The sequence below is a fragment of the Tursiops truncatus genome, chromosome 5, assembly GCF_011762595.2.
Source record: "Tursiops truncatus isolate mTurTru1 chromosome 5, mTurTru1.mat.Y, whole genome shotgun sequence".
In the NCBI taxonomy this organism is placed as follows: domain Eukaryota; kingdom Metazoa; phylum Chordata; class Mammalia; order Artiodactyla; family Delphinidae; genus Tursiops; species Tursiops truncatus.
The window spans coordinates 125,742,242-125,765,198 of record NC_047038.1 but is presented as its reverse complement, the minus strand read 5'-3'; the positions used below and the strand labels follow the sequence as shown (position 1 = coordinate 125,765,198).

General features: G+C 35.7%; 1 protein-coding gene and 1 non-coding gene across 3 annotated transcripts in view; one reads left to right on the top strand and one right to left on the bottom strand.

The window, feature by feature from the left end:
- The window catches only part of GRID2 (glutamate ionotropic receptor delta type subunit 2), a 1,349,856-nt gene that overhangs the window by 874,153 nt on the left and 452,746 nt on the right, over window positions 1–22,957 (top strand). The gene's annotated exons all lie outside the window — the stretch shown is intronic.
- Window positions 9,734–9,840, bottom strand: LOC117312506 (U6 spliceosomal RNA). Its single transcript, XR_004526830.1, has one exon. It is a non-coding gene; the product is annotated as a U6 spliceosomal RNA (small nuclear RNA).

Here is a 22,957-nt window from a genome sequence, read left to right as displayed (position 1 = left end):
AAGCATGACATCTGGGAGAAATAAGCTTCATGGTTTCTGTGTCATACAATTTATCTTCCTAGAGATATGCCTAGGTTTATTCTGATTAATTTTTCTGAGTCCCACACAAGGAGTTATGCTTAAGTTTGAATACTATAAAAATTCTTTAATAAAATTAAAATTACATAAATTCTTGGTAGTTTGTTCAGAATTCCATTTTGCCAGTTCTCTTATTGCAGCTCTTCAAATCTCATTTGGGTTTTAGGTATCATTGTCAAATCAGAAACTAGAAAACTAAGGTGTACATCTGCCTACAGTTGGTACATATAGAAACAAGTTTCAATTTACAAAAAAAAAAAATCAATTTACAGCAGTTAGAGGCCAGGTGCTCTCTTCTTCTTATAAGATTTAGGAAAGCTCTCCATTTAATTATTCTTAACTTTCTAATCTTATCTATCAAACTATGCTGTGAATATGCTGAAGAACCACTTTATCAAGTGAGTGGAAAGTGATTAAATTAGAAACTGTGGGATTTCCCTGGTGGTCCAGTGGTTAAGACTTCGCCTTCCAATGCAGGGGTGGTGGGTTCGATCCCTGGTCGGGGAGCTGGGATCCCACATGCCTCATGGTGAAGAAGCCAAAACATAAAACAGAAGCAATACTGTAACAAATTCAATAAAGACTTTTAAAATGGTCCACATCAAAAAAAAATCTTAAAAAAAAAATTAGAAACTGTGCAAGGTACCCATTCCATAGAAGGCTAACTAAAATGTAGTCTGTAACACTGTTGGCTATAGGAGAGAAAAAAAACAATATCATCTCTAGTAACACTTCATAAGCCATCTGTGTTCTTTTATATATCCAGAACAATACCACCATTATCTTTCATATCTTTGATACACACACACACTCCACACCCTGAAGGGTTGGGCTATGGCCAAAGCTGTACCAAACCTGGCATCTCTCATATCAATCCCATAGACTCCATGGTCCAATAATGGACATGTCACCCAAGGTATATCAACCAAAATCCTTTCTCAGGGTTTTTATAAGGGAAACTTGTAGGAAAGTTTCCTCTTGATCCTGGGGTTAAAGAATAAGAAGTCCAGAGATGCCTGCAGTCCTGGTTCTTGGAGATAACCAGAGTGACAGAATAACGCCAATACTCAAATGGAAAGTAAGAGGCATAGAGAGAGATTGCAGACAGTGTTTTGAATTCTTGAAGGATCCAATTCTCCCTAGTTAGAATTGGGTTTTCCATAGTCTGCAACTAATAGAGTCTTGACTACCTCCTTATCATATAATGCTATTTAATTCATTTGGCAGGAAGTTTGTAATTTAATCTAGTATGGATAAAAGGAGTTCTTTTAAATCCATTTCCAGGAACGTCCCTGGAAATTCTACCATTATAAGTGATGTTTAGATCTCAAGCGTTCCACCAATCAATTATAATAACTATAATATTAGGAAAGTTTATTAAGCTCTAACTAGGTATTCTTGACTGTTGTAATTCTCACAAAAACTATATGAGGTAGATGGCTTTAATGTATGTATATTTCACACATATGAAATACAGAGTTTAATTAACTTCCCTGTAAAAATAATAGGCTTAGTGACCAAACTTAAATCTGTTTGTGTGTTCTTAACTCCTCCACTACCTTGCCTCTCTTCTGGCATGCCAACTGTGTGCCAGTAATGGTCTGAATAGTATAGATGCAGGGAGAACAAGACATAGTCTCTGCTTCACAAAGTGTATAGTTTAACATATAGTCTAGTGGGGGATATAGGCAAATCATAGACAGTCTTCAACACTGTCTCAGTTTTCTCAAGCTATCATAACAAAATAGCATAGGCTACGTGGCTTAAATAACAGAAATTTATTTTTTCACACTTTTGGAGGCTGAGAAGATCAAGGTGCCAACAGAGTTGGTGTCTGGTCCGAGCTCTCCTCTTTGGTTGCAGATGACTGACTTCTCATTGAGTGGGAAATGAGATAGAGGAGAGATGTTCCTGTCATACAGCATTCACATCTATTCAAGCTGGTTGCTAGCTTATTCTCCAATCCCTGAGAATCTAGTGGTATCTCTAGATTTTTCTGTAGTGAGGTCTGTTGGTTACTGTCTGTGGCCTTTAAAGTGGGATCTAAGATAACCCCAGGCAAGAGGCATTCTGTCTTCTATATGGCTTATATCTAATCCATGGAACTCTTCTTTGTGGAGAAAGAGAGCTCTCCGGTGTCTCTTCTTGTAAGGACATTAATCCTGTCAGATCAGGGCCCCACTCTGATTTCACTTAACCTTTATCAACTCCTCCCAGAATCTATCTCAAAATACAGTCACATTGGGACTTGGGGGTTTACCATATGAATTTTGGGGGGATACAAACATTCAGCTTATTTAAAAAGGGGGGAAGGTAAATTCACTAAAGGGTAGGGTAAACCCAAGACTTTATAGTAACTACATCATAAGCTCAAATAAGGCCTCCCATAATAATTTTGGTTAAATGAAAATAGATTTTGATAAAGTATAGATTTCATACATTTCTGCCACCTCTTGCATGTTGTATTTTACTTAGCATAGGCTAGGAGGATCACAGAAGATGTAATTATGCAAATGAATACATAGAATAAGTAAGGGTCAACGACTTACTAAACTATAGCCAGATACCTACATTTATTTTTATTTATTTATTTGCGGTATGCGGGCCTCTCACTGTTGTGGCCTCTGCCGTTGCAGAGCACAGGCTCCGGACACGCAGGCTCAACGGCCATGGCTCACGGGCCCAGCCGCTCCGCGGCATGTGGGATCTTCCCGGACTGGGGCACAAACCCGTGTCGCCTGCATCAGCAGGTGGACTCTCAACCACTGCGCCACCAGGGAAGCCCAAACGACTTACTTTATTTTATTTTTTTGCGGTACGCGGGCCTCTCACTGTTGAGGCCTCTCCCGTTGTGGAGCGCAGGCTCAGCGGCCATGGCTCACGGGCCCAGCCGCTCCGCGGCATGTGGGATCTTCCCAGACTGGGGCACGAACCCGTGTCCCCTGCATCGGCAGGTGGACTGTCAACCACTGCGCCACCAAGGAAACCCCAGCTACCTAAATTGATGTTGGTACCTTGGCTGGAAAAATATAAAATCAATGAGCCAAAGCACACCCATCTCAGAGAGCTGAATTAGAACAAGAAGAAAGAAAGGGCTTTTGTATGATTCTGGGAGCCTGTGCTGTGTTAAATTGATGGAGAGCTGAATGACTGGTTCTCCCTTTCCTGCACCTATTTTCAACTGATGAGGGGAAATACAAGTTTTATGCCTGAACATCATAAAATTATGATAATGGTGGAATCTATTTCCTGAAATCATCTCTCTACAGATATATAATTTTGAAATCAAGAAGAAAAATTATCATGTCAGTATCTTTGAATTCTGGGTCCTATCCAGACATAATTCAGGATAATTTTAGTCAATGCTAGGAAGCCTCTAGAATACCCATGTCTAGAATAAAATTATGGTCAGCCTAATTCAGCAGTTCTTAAGCTTTTTGCACAGTACAGTCGCCTGAGGAGCTGGTAAAAATACCTGGTTCCTGCTTCCTGCCCCAAATCAAATAAATCAGAGTTTCTGGGGATAGGACCTGGCATTTTAAAAAGCTTCCTAAAATATTTTACTGTGCAGAGAACTACTAGCCTAATGTTGAGAAGCCACAACCTAAGGTAGCAACCAGTTAAATGCCTTGCTCTAAAATTAGAAGGCCCAGCCTGTGTAGACCAAAGTATTCTTATTAGCCAATGCTTGAGTATAGAAATTTCACCTAAAGGTGGTCGTATCTCACTGAAGAGTCATCACAGCCAATCATTAGTCAAATGGAATCAAACATTGTTGAGTGGCAACTGAAGATCGAAGGCCACAGTTGGGGAGTGGCTTAGGGAAGTGTCATTTTCTGAGACCAGATGGTGATTAAAGACATTCAGCCTGGCTTTCTGTTTGTAAGCTCCACTGAGGTGATAAATTTTTCTAAGTCTTCCTTGAAAAACTAATTGGGGGAACTTGGTCGTAAGCAGCACTCAGGTAGGAAATTTAACTGCAATTTAGAAACTTTAGAATCAAGTATCCCTTCAGGGACTCAAGTCTGTATAAAAGGAAGTCCTGTTCTCTCTTGGACACATGGGCAGTGATGAAGAGGACCACATCCCAGGCTGCCTGTCAGCACACTGCCAAGTAGGGAGGAAAATTTGTTGTTATCATTTGATGTGGATGACTCATTTTCTTTTCCAAGCATTGAGATTTGCATATGACTTCTATAACCCTTTAGGAATGACTCTGCCATAATCAGCTTCTGTCCAATAATAAGGTAGCACAGTAGGACACTGAAGTGTTCAGATTTTGTTTGTTTGTTTTTGCCAGTAAGCAAGTAGAGCCATTAAATCCCTCTGAGCAAGTAAGTTACATGCATACAGTAGTATCTAAGGAACTTCCCTCTATAGAAAGATGTAGTTGGAGAAGGAGAAAGAATAGGCAAAGAGATCAGCTAGAAAACCTGGTAATAACTATTCTGAGGCAGTGAGGACCTAAACTATCTAAAAACACACACACACACAATGGAGGCTGCAGGGTTTGTGTTTTTTTTTAATAGAAATGTAACAGGATGGTAAATTGAAAAGTTTTTTGTGGTATCATGATACAATACATGTGACACTCCAAAATGGATACAATGCCAAAATGAAAAATTGTCAAAGGAAGGTACAATCAATGCTTATACTCTTCTTAAATGCCTACTCACATAGAAGATAAAAGCATGCTGGAAGTTAGAGACATTTTGGAGAAGATTTCTTTGGATAGAGCTGTTGCTGTTCTTTGAGTCCTTCTACTGCACATCCCACCCACCCTACTCCCACGGAGAAGAGTTGAAGAAGTTTTCAGCCTTCACCTCAGCCGAGAGAGAGGGTAAGGAAGGAAAGAGGGAAGGAAGTCTAATTAGAAAATGTAATATGTATTTCCTGCAGGATGGAAGACATGGAGGCCTAGTGGCTGATTCGTGCCCCTTAAACATGAGTAACTATTTAACTAACATTTAGAGCTGATTGAAGTAGAAATTGATGCTACATTGTGTAATTTGAATCCTCAGTGTTTATAGGGCAAATTATACATGTGCCCTGTGTAGTAGATATAAGCCAGACAGAAGATAGAATATCTCTTGTCTGAGTCATCTTAGGTCCCATTCTGAAGGCCAATTATAGGAACAAACAAACCTCACTAGAGAGAATTCTCTAGCGAATCTGGAAGTACCACTGGATTCCAGGGATTGGGGAAGAAGCTAGCAACCAGCTAGAGTAGATATGAAATCTGTGACAGGAACACCCATGAAAATGCATGTGTTAGGAGGAGAAAGGGTAAGTGCCATGGTTTCTAAAGATCCATGAAAGTTGCAAATGCAGGACCAAGAATAATAATACCCTTTTCTTTCTCTTCTGCTCTCCTGTGCTCCGACTCTGAGGGAGCCAGAAATCCCAGTTGAAAAACTAAGAGAGCAGAAATCACAGAACAGCTGGGCTGGGAAGGAGAAAAAAGTCAACTATATTTCCCCAGCTAAAAATTCCCCACCTGCAAGATGGGGGAGGAGAGAAGCCCCAATATCTAACCAGGGTCAGAGTTTGAATTTTTACTAAGGCTAGAGATTTTTAAATCACTGAATTAAGAATGTGACCAATGTTCCTTTATTGCTTAAGAATAAACACAAGAGTCATAGGGCCTGTCAGAATTTTTATCCAAGAATAAGGGAAAATTAAGCCTGCAGAATAAATTTTAAAGGATTGTGAGGCACAAAAAAATAAGGTTATTTTTAATTGTATTTTATGAGTGTTGCCAATGTAATCTAATATTTATAAAACTCAAAGTTAAGAATGACCGAGAAAGGCACAGAGTAATAATCACATTTCATACATTTGCAGTATCTATATTTAATAATTTCATATATATTCTCTTATTTGATCCTAAATATCCTGAAGATAGGACAGAAATATATATATTTTTTCCATTTTACAGAAGAGTAACCTGAAGATCATGTTAACAAGTGGTTTATCTAAGGTATTAACACGTGTTAGAGTAGGTATTGAAGTTAAGACCAGAATCCAGATATACTGTCTCTAAATCTTACCCAAGGGCACAGCTCCTTAGGTAAGAAGTAACCTTTGAAATTTCCCTAAAAGCTGTTTCCATTAATTCACTGAGTAAAAGTTACTGATCATCTTCCATGTACCAGGCATTATTGGGGATTCATTATGGAAGAAATCAGAAAATTCCACTGCTCTCATAGAACTTCCATCCTAATACAGGGAAACAGACAATAAACAAATAGAACAGACAAATAAAATGTTATGTCAGGTGGCAAATTCTGTGAAAATATTCATAAAGCAGGGTATGAAGGATAGCAAGGGTTAAGAGTGGGAGTTCCTGTATGTTTTGTAGGCCGTAAGGCCTGAGAGAGGAGTGCACTTACAAATAACCAAAGACACTATGGCAAGAGCAGGGTCAGCAAAGGAGGATGGTAGGAGATGATGCTCTAGCAGTGCAAGGAGGCGGTGGGGGGGGGGGGGTCGGCGGGAAGGGGGGCGAGGTTTGAGGAGAAGACCATATAGTACCTTCTAAGACCTGGTAAGGAATTTGATTTCACTATGAATACAGTGGGAAGCCACTCAAATGGCTTCAACAGAGGACTGATTTTGCCTAACTTACCTTTTTTTTGTTTTGTTTTGTTTTTTCAAAAAACAGACATTCTGGCTTATATGTAAAAAATAGACTCTAACAGGCAACGGTGGGGATAGGAAGACCAGTATGGGTGCTACTAATAGTCCAGGCAACAGCTAGGGTGGTGGTGGAGGTGTCGGGAAGTGTTGACTCTCTACAGCTTTGATTTGGCAGGCAGTCCTCAGGCAGCCTCAACGTGTATTTCCTTAGGTTATGTTTGTGCAATTTATAACAAAAGATGTCTATAACAAAAACGTTTACTCTCCATGCCCAAGGGTTCTTCACTTCCTTTGTTGGGAAACATGAAATCCTTCAGGTCATTGCCATTTAAAATAATCCTTGACCATCCGATGTAGCTCGCCTTCACCCGTAGCAGAGTCCTCTGTCACTAAATGCTACTCTATACTATTTATGCTGTTTTCTTTATACTACTTACTGTAAGTTGTGATTGTAGATTTATTTATGTGCTTATGTGGCCATTGCTCATTTCTCTCACTAGACTTTAAGCCCTCAGAAGGCAAGGTCTATTTATGTTTTGTTCATTTTTGCATACTGAGGGCCTAGTCTACAACTTATACAAAGTAGTTACTCAAAAATATAATTTGAATTGATGAATAAAAATAATATCACCTTATATTTTCCTTGTAAGGTATCCCAGTCATCTTTTTCTTTCTCTATTTATATCAAAAAGCTAAGGAAAATATCTGATTTCAATTTTAAAAATTCCTTTTTTTTAAGAAAAAAAGAGACCATCTTGCCCCTCCCCCTACTCATTAACAACTACATTGATTATATACTGTGGTAGGCAGAATGGTGGCCCCTCAAACATGTCCACACCCTAATCCTCAGTATTTTGAATATGTTACATTGCATGAGGAATGTGATAGGGAAAGCAGAATTATACAGAAAAGGGAAACTAATGTAGCAGGTGGAATTAGGGCTGCTAATCAGCTGACTTTACAGTGGGGAGATTATCCTGGATTATCCAGGTGGACCCAGTGTAACCACCTGAGCTCTAAAAGGGGAAGAGAGAGTAGACCATGAACTAAGAAATGTGGATGCCAGTCTCAGTTTAAAGCCTGCAAGAGAGTGGGGACCTGAGTCCTACAACTGCAAGAAGCTTAGTTCTGCCAACAACTCATATGAGCAGGAAACAAATTCTCCCCTACACTCCCAAGGAATTACAGAGATATAGACACCTTGGTTTTCTCTCATGAGAAACATACTGGACTTCTGACCTAGAGAACTATAAAATCAATTCATGTTCATTATGCCAGCAGTAAAAACTAATAGAATTTCTTGTGTAAGTATTCATTTAGCTGTCTCGCTTGTTAGTTTTTTAACTTCATGTATTTTTGTAATTATTTTGTAACATAATGGCTGATATTATTGGAATATATTTTTACTTTGAAAACTTTCCTCATATTCTTATAAGAACACTGATGTTCTTAAAACCTTGAGTAACACTGATAGTGAATTTTCAAAATCAAACTTTAAATTTAAAGAATGTTCTAGATACAGTTAAATCTTAATGCCATTTGTTTACTAACACGACATTTTCTAACACATCCTATTGCTTTCTTGGTGTTTTTATTGTTGTCTTATTGTTATGGCCTTATTTTATGTTTTCAGTCCTATAATTACTCAGAGCTATAAGACTGGATATGAGGAAATGAGAAAAGTTGAAAGGCAACTTGAATCTGTTTATTACTATAACTACTCAGAAGGATTACTAGCAGATTTAAGAGAAAAGAAGTAAACAGTCTTTACAAAAATGAGAATTAGGATAATCCATGAATTTCACTTCACATCACTTCTCATTTTTTATAAGGTTTTAAGTACAATGTAGAATTTTAGGAATGGTCAGAGACAAGCTAACATTCCCCTGAGTGACAGAGACCAGCACCTTAGCTCTTCTGTGTACCAGTAGGAACTAGGGAACTTTGAAGCATATTCAAAGAATTATATTTCTTGGGGAGGAAGTCTGGCCATGCATTCCTGAGGCAGGGTTAACAGAACCTGGAGAAATAAGTTAGCTTTACAGAAAGAGACATTGCCACAAAATCTAGTCTTGAAATTTTATTTTGTTAGTTATTTTTTGTTGAGTTTTTTTTTTTTTTTACATCTTTATTGGAGTATAATTGCTTTACAATGGTGTGTTAATTTCTGCTTTATAACAAAGTGACTCAGTTATACATATACATATGTTCCCATATCTCTTCCCTCTTGCGTCTCCCTCCCTCCCACCCTCCCTATCCCACTCTAGGTGGTCACAAAGCACCCAGTTGATCTCCCTGTGCTATGCGGCTGCTTCCCACTAGCTATCTATTTTACATTTGGTAGTGTATATATGTCCATGCCACTCTCTCACTTTGTCACAGCTTACCCTTCCCCCTCCCCATATCCTCAAGTCCATTCTCTAGTAGGTCTGTGTCTCTATTCCTGTCTTACCCCTAGGTTCTTCATGACATTTTTTTTTCTTAGATTCCATATATATGTGTTAGCATATGGTATTTGTCTTTCTCTTTCTGACTTACTTCACTCTGTATGACAGACTGTAGGTCCATCCACCTCACTACAAATAACTCAATTTTGTTTCTTTTTATGGCTGAGTAATATTCCATTGTATATATGCGCCACATCTTCTTTATCCATTCATCCAATGATAGACACTTAGGTTGTTTCCATCTTCTGGCTATTGTAAATAGAGCTGCAATGAAGATTATGGTACATGACTCTTTTTGAATTATGGTTTTCTCAGGGTATATGCCCAGTAGTGGGATTGCTGGGTCATATGGTAGTTCTATTTGTAGTTTTTTAAGGAACCTCCATACTGTTCTCCATAGTGGCTGTACCAATTCACATTCCCACTAGCAGTGCAAGAGTGTTCCCTTTTCTCCACACCCTCTCCAGCATTTATTGTTTCTAGATTTTTTGATGATGGCTATTCTGACCGGTGTGAGATGATATCTCATTGTAGTTTTGATTTGCATTTCTCTAATGATTAATGATGTTAAAAATATGGAACGCTTCACGAATTTGCATGTCATCCTTGTGCAGGGGCCATGCTAATCTTCTCTGTATCATTCCAATTTTAGTATATGTGCTGCCGAAGCGAGCACTTGTTAGTTATTTTTTGAAAGAGAAGCCTATTTCACTTCCTGAAGCAAGTGCAGATTGAAAAAATATAATAGCTTTATTGAATTATAAGTCAAGTACCATAATATTTACCCTTTTAAAGTACAAAATTCAGTGGTTTTAGTATATTCACAGTTATTCAACCCTCACCATTATCTATTTTAAGAATATCACCCCAAAAATAAACTCTGTACCCAATAGTAGTCACTCCTCATTTCTCCATTCTCCCAGGCTTTGGCAACCGTTAATCTGTTTTCTCTTTCTGTGGATTTGCCTCTTCTGGACATTTAACATAAATGGAAATATACAATATAAGGACTTTTGTGACTGACGTCTGTCACTTAGCGTTATGTTCTCAAGATTCATCCCTGTTGTAGCATGGATTGGTACTTTGGTACTTCATTCATTTTTATTGGTAAACAATATTCCATTGTCTGGATATACCACATTTGTTTATCCAGTATACAGTTTATGAGCATTTGTGTTGTTTCCACTTTTTGGCTATTATGAATAATGATGCTATTAACTTCTATGTACAAGCTTTTATGTGATCATATTTTTTTCATTGCTATTCACAAATATCTTGAAGTGGAATTGATCATTCATATGATAACTCTATGTTTAACGTTTTGAGGATTACTGAACTGCTTTCCAGTGTGACTGTACCACTTAGCGTCCTCACCAGCAATGCGTGAGGGTTCCAGTTTCTTCACATCCTTAACAACACTTGTTATTTTCTAATTTTATTAATATTAATATTAATATTATTATTATAACAATCCTAGTGGCTGTGAGGTGATATCTGATTATGGTTTTGATTTACATTTTTCTAGTGACTAATGATGACCATCTTTTCATGTGCTTATTGGCCATTTGTACATACTTGAAGAAATATCTATTCAAATCCTTTCACCATTTTTAATTTGGTTTTCTTTTTATTGTTAGGTTATAAAAGTTCTTTGTATATACTGAATACAAGTCCCTTATCAGATATAGGATTTGCACATATTTTCCACCAACTGTGGGTTGTCTGTTTACTATCTTGATGGTATCGTTTGTAGCACAAAAGTTTTTAATTTTCATGAAGTCCAGCTTATCTTTTTTTTTTTTTTTTTGGTAGCTGGGTAACTTTACCTAACCCAATGTTACTAAGATTTACTCTTAAGATTTCTTCTAATACTTTTATAGTTCAGCTCTTACATTTTAAACAGTGATTCATTTTGATTTAATTTTTGCGTATGTTGTGAAGTAGGGGCCCAATTTTACTCTTTTGCATGTGGATATACACTTGTTCCAACACCAATTGTACCCATTGAATGGTCACGCCATCTTTGTCAAAGTACAATTGACTATAAATGTGGATGCTTACTTCTGGACCCTCAGTTCTATTCTATTGATCTGTATGTCTGTTCTCATCCTAATCCCACAGTATCTTGATTATTGTATGTTTGTAATCAGAGTATGTAAGTCATTCAATTTTGTTCTTCTCAAGATCATTTTGACTACTCTGGGTTCCTTTAATTTCCATGTGAGTTTTAAAGTCAACCTGTCAAATTCTGCAAAACTGGCAGCTAGGATTTTTATAGAGATTATACTGAATCTGTAGATCAAATTGGGGAGTATTCCCATCTTAAAAGTATGAAATCTTCCAATCAATGAACATGAGCTTTCTGTCAATTTATTTAGCTTTTCTTTAATTTCTTTCAACTATGTTTTGTAGTGTTCAGTGTACAAGTCTTACTCTTCTTTCATTTAATGTATTCATGAATATTTTATTCTTTTTGAAGCTATTATAAATGGGATTGTTTTATTATTTTACTTTGGATTGTTTGTTGATCAGATATGAAATATAATTGATTTTTGTATATTGATCTTATATCCTGCAACCTTGCTGAAGCAGATACGGTTTTTTATATGTACTGTATTTGCTGATTTTAAATCAAATATGGAATATTTAATAAAACTTTTACTCCTATGTTTTTTAAAAAGTTTAGACCTTATAATAGTTTCTTTAAGGAACAAAATATTTATTTCATATCTTCTGCTTCCATAACTATGAACAAGTATTTTCAGTAAGATACTGTATGAAGCAAAATGGATACAAAAACATACCCCATATGATCCTTGCTCTCCATAAACTTATTATCTGTTAGAAAAGATGATATACACACATAACTGTTTTTATGCAACAGGCCCTATACTTAAGGCATACAAAAAAGTAAGCTATTTTGTTTTTAAGATACATCTACTTGCCCTTCTCTGCATAAAAAGAAACCTCTTATGTTTAGTTTGGCTTCATTTTAACTCAACTTTTTCATTAAATAAGTATCTTATTTTTATATTATTTTTACACATTATTTGATGTGTCTAATAATTTTACTTGCAAAACAGCAATATGACATCGCAGTGAAACATAAGTAGAGACATGGCACTAGCAATGTTAGCATGGTTATAAATAGAGGATTAACAATGGATATACTTTATCTTTCTTTTCACTATATTGATTTTTTAAATAGGTTTTAAACTTTAACATATGAAACATAGTTCAATATAATATTATGGCAGAAACTGCAAGACATTTAAGCTATAAACCTTCAGTTGGCTTATTTTTTTAAATAATATCACTTATGGTTCATTGATATTTTAAGTGCTTACTAGCTATTTCTTATGAAAACTTTAAAATATAGTTAGTTTTAAAATATAGTAGTAATTTTAAAATATGTCTATAATGTAGTGATTGTTTATTACTGTTCTCTAAATTCAAGTATAAATTGAACGTCTTAGCCAAGAATAAATGTGATACTCATACTTTCATTACATGTATTAAAGTGAAGTCACTGCAACTTACCACCACTCCCATCCCCACCTGCACCCCCTTCACACAAGACTTGCCATTCCTACAGTATCTGCTCATCTTTATAACTTTAGTCCCTGTAATAGCTTCTGACATGTGAGTGTTTCCTAAGTGTTTAAGTGAATGAAAAAACAAAGAAAGGAGACATCTACTGAAGTTTTAAGAAAAAAATGGATCACTGTGAAATTGAGGATTAAAAGAAGTTTCCAAAGAGAGTATTAGGCATACAGAGATTCATAAGACTTCCATGATCAGAAAAGAAAAGAGGGGGCCTTTGAATTGTGAAAGAGTCTATGGAAGTGAGATGGTGATTACATCTGAAGGAAAAGAGCAGATAAATGTGATTGGATTAGACACAGGTGTGGGCTCTATATGGCCCTCCAGCTCAATCTAGTCCCCCCACCACCTGTTTTGTTTTATAAAGTTTTATTGGAACATAGCCACATCCATTTCTTTATGTGTTATCTATGGCTGCTTTTGTGCTATAATGCATGGTTGGGAAAGATACCATAGACTGCATGACCCACAAAGCCTAAAATGTTTATGATCTGACCCTTTACAGAAAAGTTTACCAGCCCTTGGATTAGAGCATCCATGAAAGGAAAGCATGGGAAATAACATTAGGGAGTTATGATGCTAGAACACAGAGCATTTAAATGTATAGCTAAAGAATTTGGACGCTATTCGAGGACTGATGTGTATCAGGTTGGTAGATCACCCTGGCAGCAGCACATGAGGTAGATTATAATGAGAGACAACACTCAGGAAGAACAGTCAGCCAACTGCTAAATGTGGGAGATGGTCTGGACATGAACTATGGTGGCAGAAACCAGGACGATGGGGTGATGGTGGTAGAGAGAATGGTAGAAAAGGGCAGATACATAGAGAAATAAATCCTCAAGGAGACTCACTGAGAATGGGAGGAAATGTATTGAAAGAGGGAAATGCCAATAACGATTCCAAGTTTTCAGTAGTAGGTAACTGGAAAAATAATGTTGCTCCTGCTAGAAAGTGAGAAAACCACAGACTATGCTGGCTTTGAAGAAATTCTTTTGACATTTTTAAAGCCATGTTATTTGCTGAGATGAGAAATCTTAATGTCTGGCAGGTAATCATAAACATGGCGCTGGAGCTCAAAGGCAATTGCCGAAGTACCTGTACTGATTTGGGAAGGAGTGGTTAAAACTGAGAATAGATGCGCTCTCTGGGGGAGAACTGGTGATGATAAGGTACAGGGTGAGGGAATAGGTATTAGCCTTAGGAAATGCTTACTCCTAATGGGTATGAGGAAGAAATAGCGACACAGCAAAGGTAGCAAGAGTTTTATAGACAGAGCATAGCATCACCTTATCCAGAAAATTGTTCAAAGAGGAAGGATGCACTTAATTTAGTAATATTTTGTTTGAGGATGTAATGAATGTACAGAGCAGGCTATAAGCAGCTCGTAGTCCACTGGAGAAAACAGAATTTTAAATAGAAAAAGAGAAGGATTCTGACAGGTATTGTAAAAACCTTATTATAAGTCATAGGAAAAGAGAAATAACTTTGCATTAAGAGGTTAACGATTGGTTCATAATGACTCATTGGTGTCTTTAAGGGTGGTTTTTGTGAGCAGAAAAGACCATGTAGGAGTTGATTTGGTTTTAAAATAAATGTAAAATTTATTAAGGTTACAAATTTAAAAATCTACTCTCTTATTAAGACTTTAACTTTTTAAGTCTTTAGTCAGTCAGCCTCTCTCTGCTCATTCTTCACCCCCTCCTTCTGTTTTAACAATTACTTTTTTTGCGGTACGCGGGCCTGTCACTGTTGTGGCCTCTCCCGTTGCGGAGCACAGGCTCCGGACACGCAGGCCCAGCGGCCATGGCTCCCAGGCCCAGCCGCTCTGCGGCACGTGGGATCCTCCCGGACCGGGGCACGAACCCGTGTCCCCTGCATCGGCAGGCTGACTCTCAACCACTGCGCCACCAGGGAAGCCCAACAATTACTTTTAAATATTCGAAAAATATTTGGTGTCACTTAAAAAGTTAATGAAACACCTTTGAATATTATAAACTGCAGTTGTAAGTTAAGTACATTTGTTCACCTTTTTAAAGTACTCTACTTCGGTTATATCATTAACAAAATATCCCAGTATTTGAGTATTCTAATAAATGTATAATTATATGACATCTTAAGTTTGTTTATAATCTCCAATACTATATAACAACTTAATAAAATTTCCACTTTAACATCTAAATTATTCAATTATGTATTACTTCAGTTAGGCACGTTATAAGTACACAAATATTGAACTTTACAGTTCATACATCTAAAATTAATAATATTAATATATCTGGTTTTAGTCTCTTAAAAATTTTTGTTATTAATTTGATCTCTCTCTAAATTTGAAAAAATCTTATCCATTAAAGTAATAATAAGGTAATTCTAACCAATTTGGGGGATACTGAGCCAAGATAGTAACAGGCTTCTGTTTAGGATTGTATTAAATATACTGAGGTCTAGAAATGATCTTTAACATAACTTTATAAACTGGAAGAACTCATGTGTATAGGTCCCCAATCTAATTATATTGTTTGTAAACCTCCCATACTTTTATAGGACTTGATTGGATTTTAGATAATTTTTTGACACCTAAGATATATAAATATTTTTTTCCATTTAACTTTAAAGACCTTTGAACTTGATGGAATCCTTTATTTTTTCATATCCTCTAAGTCCACATAATTACTCTATTAATACTTATTATGTATTAAATTAAGTTAATTCTGAATATACCTCATTGAAACTGTATATTCAGAAAATGTAGAGTCACACTAGAGTCACACTAGATCCAGGGCTCTGTGAGACTTTCTGGGTCAGGACCTTCATATGAGTAAGGCAAGAGCGGAAGATACGACAGAAAAATTAGCTCACATTTTGAAAGGACATTGTATACCAAAGTGCGGAGTTTCGATTTTATCTCATGTGACAGGTTTTGGGGTGTGTGCGTGTGTGTGCGTGTGTGTGTGTGTGTGTGTGTGTGTGTGTGTATGGTTGCTAAGATATATATATTTTGTAAAACATATATTTCAAATACAGTTGACCCTTGAACAATGAGGGTTTGAACTGCGCTGGTTCTCTTACACGCAGATATTTTTCAGTAGTAAATACTGCAGTACTACATGGTCAAGTTGGTTGAATCGGAGGATGTGAAGGAACCACAGATATGGGGCTACCTATAAATTATATTCGGATTAACCCCTGAGTTTTCAAGGGTCGACTGTATACACATCAGAAATAGTTCCTCACATATGAGTCCAATCTCTGTTACTTTCTGTCTTAAAGAATTCTGTTGAATTATGAAACTGATAGGCTGTAAAATAGTGAACTTAACATTAAATAAATTTCCCAAGGAAAATTTGTCTATCTCTTCATTAAGAGTCTGTGTTCTCTTGGTTAAATATACCCCAGTGGTTATAGCCACTGAGGTCTGATGTGGCCAAAAAAAGTCCCTTTCTGATCAATGGTACTTTATTTATACAAAATGATACTTTTTCTCTGGAAACAGACACTGTTTGTATATAATTGGAACTCTCAAGACTTGCCCCAAGTCTCTGCTTAAAATGAGTTACCAATGTCTAACATATCATAATCACCCAGAATTTTATGAAAATTACAAAGCCCTGACTATACAATCAAAATTTCTGAGAATGAAGCCTAGGGATATAATATTTTAATAATGTTAAATTTCTCTAAACTTTGAGACCTATCAGCTTGGGAGATGTGTAAGGGCAGTTAATTCTCGTGGCCTCTGGGAATTGACATAGGGACCCTAGGAGGTCAGTTAATGCTCTGTGATGGTTCACTGTGTGCATTGGGAAGAATTTATATACTACATCTGACTTTCCTGCCTATTGCCTACTTTTTCAAAGTAAGTAAAGCCCCACAAGTAGCTAAATAAGCAGCTTCAGACAATTTAGAAAACACTGAACTGGGAGTTTAGTCACCACTCATCTTTACTGTGCTTTCAGAGAACAGATGAACTCCAGTGGGTTCACAGAATTCATGATCATTTCAGAATTTAATCTCAGGTCATACTTTATACACTGGAGGCACCTAACTCAATCTCTATAATATTTCATGTCATAGAAGTATATTAATGGGTACACTCTGTAGTTCCAAGCATTAAACATTTTATAGTTAGGTTTCACTGTTCATTACTTTTGCACCAGCAGTCATTTTTTTCATATCTAGTATGATTTTCCATTCCTTAGAGGATGTCAAATTTTCTACTTTTTCATACTTTCTTACTGGCAGCTTCTTACCTCCTTTTATTAATGTTGAAGTCTTCAATTTGTTGCCCTAATGTGCCCATATAACAATAGCTTGATTCATTTGTATCAAAGGGAGGACGTGAAAACACAGTAATGCTTCTTGCCTATTTTTACTTTCTTTAAGTGCAAATTGAAAATATTAGAAGACATAGGGTTAACCACTCAAGTTTTTCATCATAGTCTAAAAGAAATGAATGCAATAGAAGGACTATATTTTTCAATTGCCTCACCACATTTTTTTAAAGGTGGGGCAAGATCTTAGTGCATATGTATATCTGTTTATTTTTTTGCAGAATTACAACCAATTTTATACACATAATTATATAGTTATATTATCTTGAAGAAATAGTGTAATTGTATTTTTTCTGAAATCTGTGAATAAAAATACAGTTAGAATATTAGAATATAAAGAACACATTTTGTTACCCTTTGGTACAGTTTTGCGTTTTTAAGAGGTCTTGTTCCTTAAAACTGAAGGTATATCAGTCATTATGTCTATAACACCTGGCCCACATAGTAATGCTCAGTAAATATTGGGTGAATGAGGGAGGAAGGGAATGGGTACGTGATTAAATGAATCGATGTCATACACATTATTTCTTCTAACTTAACTGCATAACAGAAAAGAGAATGATTCAGCATTGTTTGAGTTTTCTTAAACCACAGAAACTTTTCAATTTCTTAATATGTCATCTGACTTCATATACTATACCAGCAATCACAGGCACACTTGTATAATTAAAAACACTCTATAAAAATTGTATATCCAATATGTAATACCTACTTCCCGAGAAAGCAAATTGTATTACAAATATTGCCCAAGTAAATTTATGTGGTTGAACCGTGGTATTTTTATGTTACTGAATGAGTCTGAGCACTTCAAATGCCTTAAAAGATCCTCTCAGTCATAGGATATTAGAATTCTTCATGGCTGAGACATCCTGTCTGCCCTGATACTTCTCCTTTGGCCAAACGTGTCTAGATGTTGCTTATTATTGTACATTTTTATATTAGAAAGATAGTTAATCTTCTATATGTAAACTTCTATCATGTAAAGAAGAAAAGTAAAACATATAAGAGGAGAAATATCAGGAACTATACGTCTCAGGTCAACACAAATTTGCCTTTTTAACTGGATATATTAAAAACAATACTAAATAGTTGACATTGCAAAATTCCAGTGATATTTAAAACATGAATGATTTTATATACATATATTTTTTTCTGTATTTACTATTTTTATAAAATATTTTGTGGAAGGGAAGGAAATTAAGTATAAGCTCCTATATGCTTAAGACCAAATATGTAAGTTAATGGGAAAATAAAGGCTTTGAAATTTTGTTTAAGTTTAGCAAAATCATTATACTGCAAATGCTAAAATATAAATTAAATTCATACTTTTTAAACAAGCATTTGGAGTGCTATGAAAGTCAAGAGATGACAGTGACAGTATAATTCTTCCTACTGCTGTAGGAATAAGATTGCAGAATTGGTAATCAAGGCAATTTATGTTCTAAAATAAAATTCTGCACACTGAATCGGATCTACAAAGACTAAACTTTTTTCCTAAATCCAGGAAAAATGATTTTAAGTCTATCTAAATTATTTTGTGTTAAGACTTTAACAGTCTTTGGATGTCAGTAAACTGTGTAGTTTCTTTGGAGTGAAACTGTAATTTATGCCTAGATGTATCTAAACTTCAAATAACAATATATGTCAGAAGAAAAACCTTTTTTTCCGTGCCTATTGTGAATATGCCCTTGAATTTACATAAAATACTGCAATAAATTGTGACTGATGTGAAAAACAAAACAGAACTATTATATAAGCGAAAGGCTTATAAAAATAGACTATAAAATAGATTCTGAGCACCATACAAGTTGAAGCCATCTCTTGTAAGTCAAGGTTACTGGAATGTTGGCTTGATGATAATGAATGAGTTGCAGCACCCAGTGGAGTCTATAAGGAATGAGTTGCAGCACCCAGTGGAGTCTATTAGGAGGAGGGATGAACCAAAAATCTTCAAATACGCCAGTGAAATCTATACTACTAGGGACTATCTCCCAGAAGTACCTGCGACCTAATTTTTTTCCCATGTCGAAACTTGGTTCTATTTTCAAATTTGTCTTCCTCCTTTTGGTAGCCTAAATCTACTTTCCAGTTTTTGAGAACTACATGCTCTCCTTTAGTTCATACACCTTGTCTGTGCTTGTGCCATTAACTTCACCTGGTAGTTTCCTTAAAACCCCTTCCCCCAGCCTCAACCTCCAATACACACACCTTACAAAAATCTATCATTCAAGACCTATCATTCAAGACCTATCTCAAAGACCATCTCCTTGGAACTCTTCTGATCCCTTCAATCAGGAAACACTTTCCTATTTTTTTTTTTCGGTTTCTGTTTGTTTGTTTTGTTTTGTCTTAACAAAGGACTTTGTACATTGGTTGTGGAATTTATCTTAATCCAACCAGTGTTATATACAGTGTTTAGATGAGTCCCTCCCACAAGATTATGCTTTGCTTTCTGAAACAAATTATATTCCAAATTATAATTCCTTTGCATAAAGTTGATCATTCCTCTGAAATTAACAGAGAACTAAATTCTATGAAGTAAAAGTTGATATAATAGAAAATCAACATTTCCCTAAGACTTAACTCTAGGAGAAGTTTCTTTACTCTTAAGGTGAGCAAAATAGTGATAGGATTATTGTGAGGCTAAAATAAGAAAAAATAAAATAGAATACCCAGCACTAGATAGTTGGCAAAAAAAATTAGGTCTTTTCTCTATATATTATATATAATCTAAGTGAGAGAAGAATTAAAAGAAGTGAACTGGTATTGTAGTTTAGACACCCAAGTAATCAATCACCTTATTGAAAAAAAAAAAATCACCATGAAGTTGAATAAGGCTTACGAAGATGCTGGGAAATATATGTTGTTTTTTCCTGCATCATTACTGTTCTGTTTATGAGAGAAAAGACTCTGGAATAGAGTGTAGGAAGGAGGAAGTATTGGACGTTACCTGAATTACCTGTTTATTCAGAGATGAACTGCAGTTGTCACCAGGGTGACAGTGAGAGAAGAACCGGGTGCTTCATTTCAAGCAGGCAGGAAACTGCAGAGAAGGAAGTCTTCACAGTGCTGTCCTAAGGCAAGGCAGGTGGAACCTCAAAAGCTGGTTTCAAACATCACTCAGTGACTTCCAGTTGCTTCATAGCCTCTGAAAGGAGAGAATATGCCTTCAGAGCATTTCTCATGGCAAAGAGGAATTCAGAATAGTTACAATGAATTAAGAAGAAATTGAGTTTAACTTAACTGAAAGACATTTACTTCTTTTTATTTTGCTTCAAATGGCATTTAAAAATATTTCACTACCATATAAATATGTGATATCAGCATATTAGCTAACTGGATGTGTCAATATATTTTTGTTGTATTAAAAGAGGCAAAATTCATTTAATGAAATGAATATATTCACTGTAGTCCATGATAATTGGTCTGATATTGTATGGCCAATTCTGGAAGCAAAACCCAGTTGAAATTTCTTCATTACACTAGTTTCATCAATAGCAGTCTGTCAGAATTACAGGCATAAAATCTCATAATGTGTTTTCAGTGAATGGTTGAAGGTCTGAATGGATAAATTAGAGGACACATCTCCCCTCCTGTCTCAACTTTACCATCTCTAATAGTTGCACTTAAATGACATGACTAAAGTTATTTAACCCTGATAAAGTGTCTCTACATAATAAAATTTACCCAAATGTATTTTTAACATATGTCTTGTGCCAAGAAATATATTTTTCATATAGATTTGGTACTTTTTCCCATCATATTTTATTGACAATATCCTCAAATGATGTTACACTTTTCATTGAATGCTTCTCATATTGCAGACAGGGATTCAGGCATCATGAATGTACTCAATGGCTTAATTTTAACGTTGTTTCCAGTACAGTATTGCTGAGATGATGCAGCAATTGTATTGATATAAACATCAGAAAATTTCAAAACAATAAAAATGTAGTCAAAATTGTTGTTAGACTCAGGGATCTACTGTGTACTTGAGCCACCTTTAAATGGTGTACTTCTATTCATACCAAGTATCAGCTGCAGAGGGCCCAAGACTTTAGAACTTGTGCTAAATGCATGTATTGCCTGGGGGATTCCCAGTGCTGTTGGTGATAGACAGGTGGTACCCTGCCCCTTGTGCAGCACCAACATTGCCCTTAGATGGCCACCATCTTGCAGGAGAAATGGAGTCTAACTGCCTCAGGTGCACCATCTGTCCAAAGGGAGTTGGTTACCACATAATTCTGAGCTTCCTTATCTACATCATGTTTTTATTATATACATTAAAAATGAGACTGTCCTTTCACATATTCTGTTAGAATTGAACTGTGTCAAAGTAAACGTTTGTGTTTATAGTAAAAATTCTTGTGTCAAAGTAAAAGTTTGTGTTGATAGTAAAAATTTTGACTTATTCTTGTGAAGGTTTAAAGATGTCTTTTCACACGAGGTTCCCAAATTTATTTGTTTTCTTGAATTTCTCCTAGTAATTATGTTTCCTATGCTTAATTTTTATTTTTTTCCCATGTTGCGTGAATAACAGACTTGTTAAAATGAGAAGTAGTTTTGCTTTCTTAAAATATTACGTTGATTTTCTATAACTTGACTGAATCATTCTTAGTGATCTAAGTTCTTTCCTATAATTTTCTTTCAAGACAGATATAGTATTTGTTTGATTAAGTGTGAAACAACATACATTCTTTTGCCAAAAAGGCTGTAATATAACAAGAAACCTTTTAGGAAATTAAGTAAATCTATTTTTTAAATGATACATTCATTGTACGTATATGTCAGTTATAAATGATCATTTATGATCCTCTAAAGTTTTGTACAAAACTGTGGTAAATTTTGTGCAAAGAAAAGAAGCTCCATAGGTAGATGATTAGCTATTAGTCATTTTGTTTGAATGAGAGCATAATGAACCTTTTTGGCTTCTATTATCACGCTGACACAATCAAATAAACTTATAGAAGAAAAATGTTAGCTGAAAGAAAGAAAATAGGGGTAATTGTTCCACCTGTACTTTTTTTTTAAGTGACTGGATTCAATGCAATTTCAAAACATCTGGTAACTTATACATCTATTGTTCTATAAAGTAACTTACTGGAATACTTTGAAACATATGGCAGAACCAGAGATTGTTAGGTTTCCACAGAGAGAATTCTTTAAGGGATACTACTGGTCACCTAATTTTGCCCACTCTTTAATAGTCAGTTTGGCTTCCTGAAGTTCAGGTATCCACACATGTTGGTGCACATATATTTTAGAGATTCTTTATTTTGAGCACTTAAAAACACAAGAATTGGATTTGTTTCTATAACATCTACATATACATATATTTAGTTTCTTTTAGGTAAAGATATTCAACTAATATAACATGCGTTATGATATCAATTTACAATTCCCCCTTGTCAAGGAAGAGTAGTCACCCTTGGTCTGTGTTGCTAAGACCTATTTCTTCTGTGTTCCACACAAGGCAGCGTTGGAGTGTCTGCTTTTTTCAGGGCCCTTATTGTTATTTGTGTATATGTATGCATAACCTACATTGATCCTAAAACATTCAATATGGCTTTAAAATATTGCCATGTTAAAACAACTAAACATAAGTGAGAAAATTAGAGTAAAGAGGCAATAAGGTAATAAAAATATGTGAAACTAGGAGTAAAGTTTAACACCACTCTTTCTAGAGGCCCAGATAACAAGTCTAGATCAGTTATGCAGTTTTCAGCATATGCTAAAGTGCTTAGGGACACAGTTATTCTTGGCACTGAGAGAAATGTGTTCCTTTTTATCTTCATAAAAGAAATATTGTGTAAGGCATTGACTCAAAGGTTTAAAAGCTAACAAAACTGCCCAATAGTT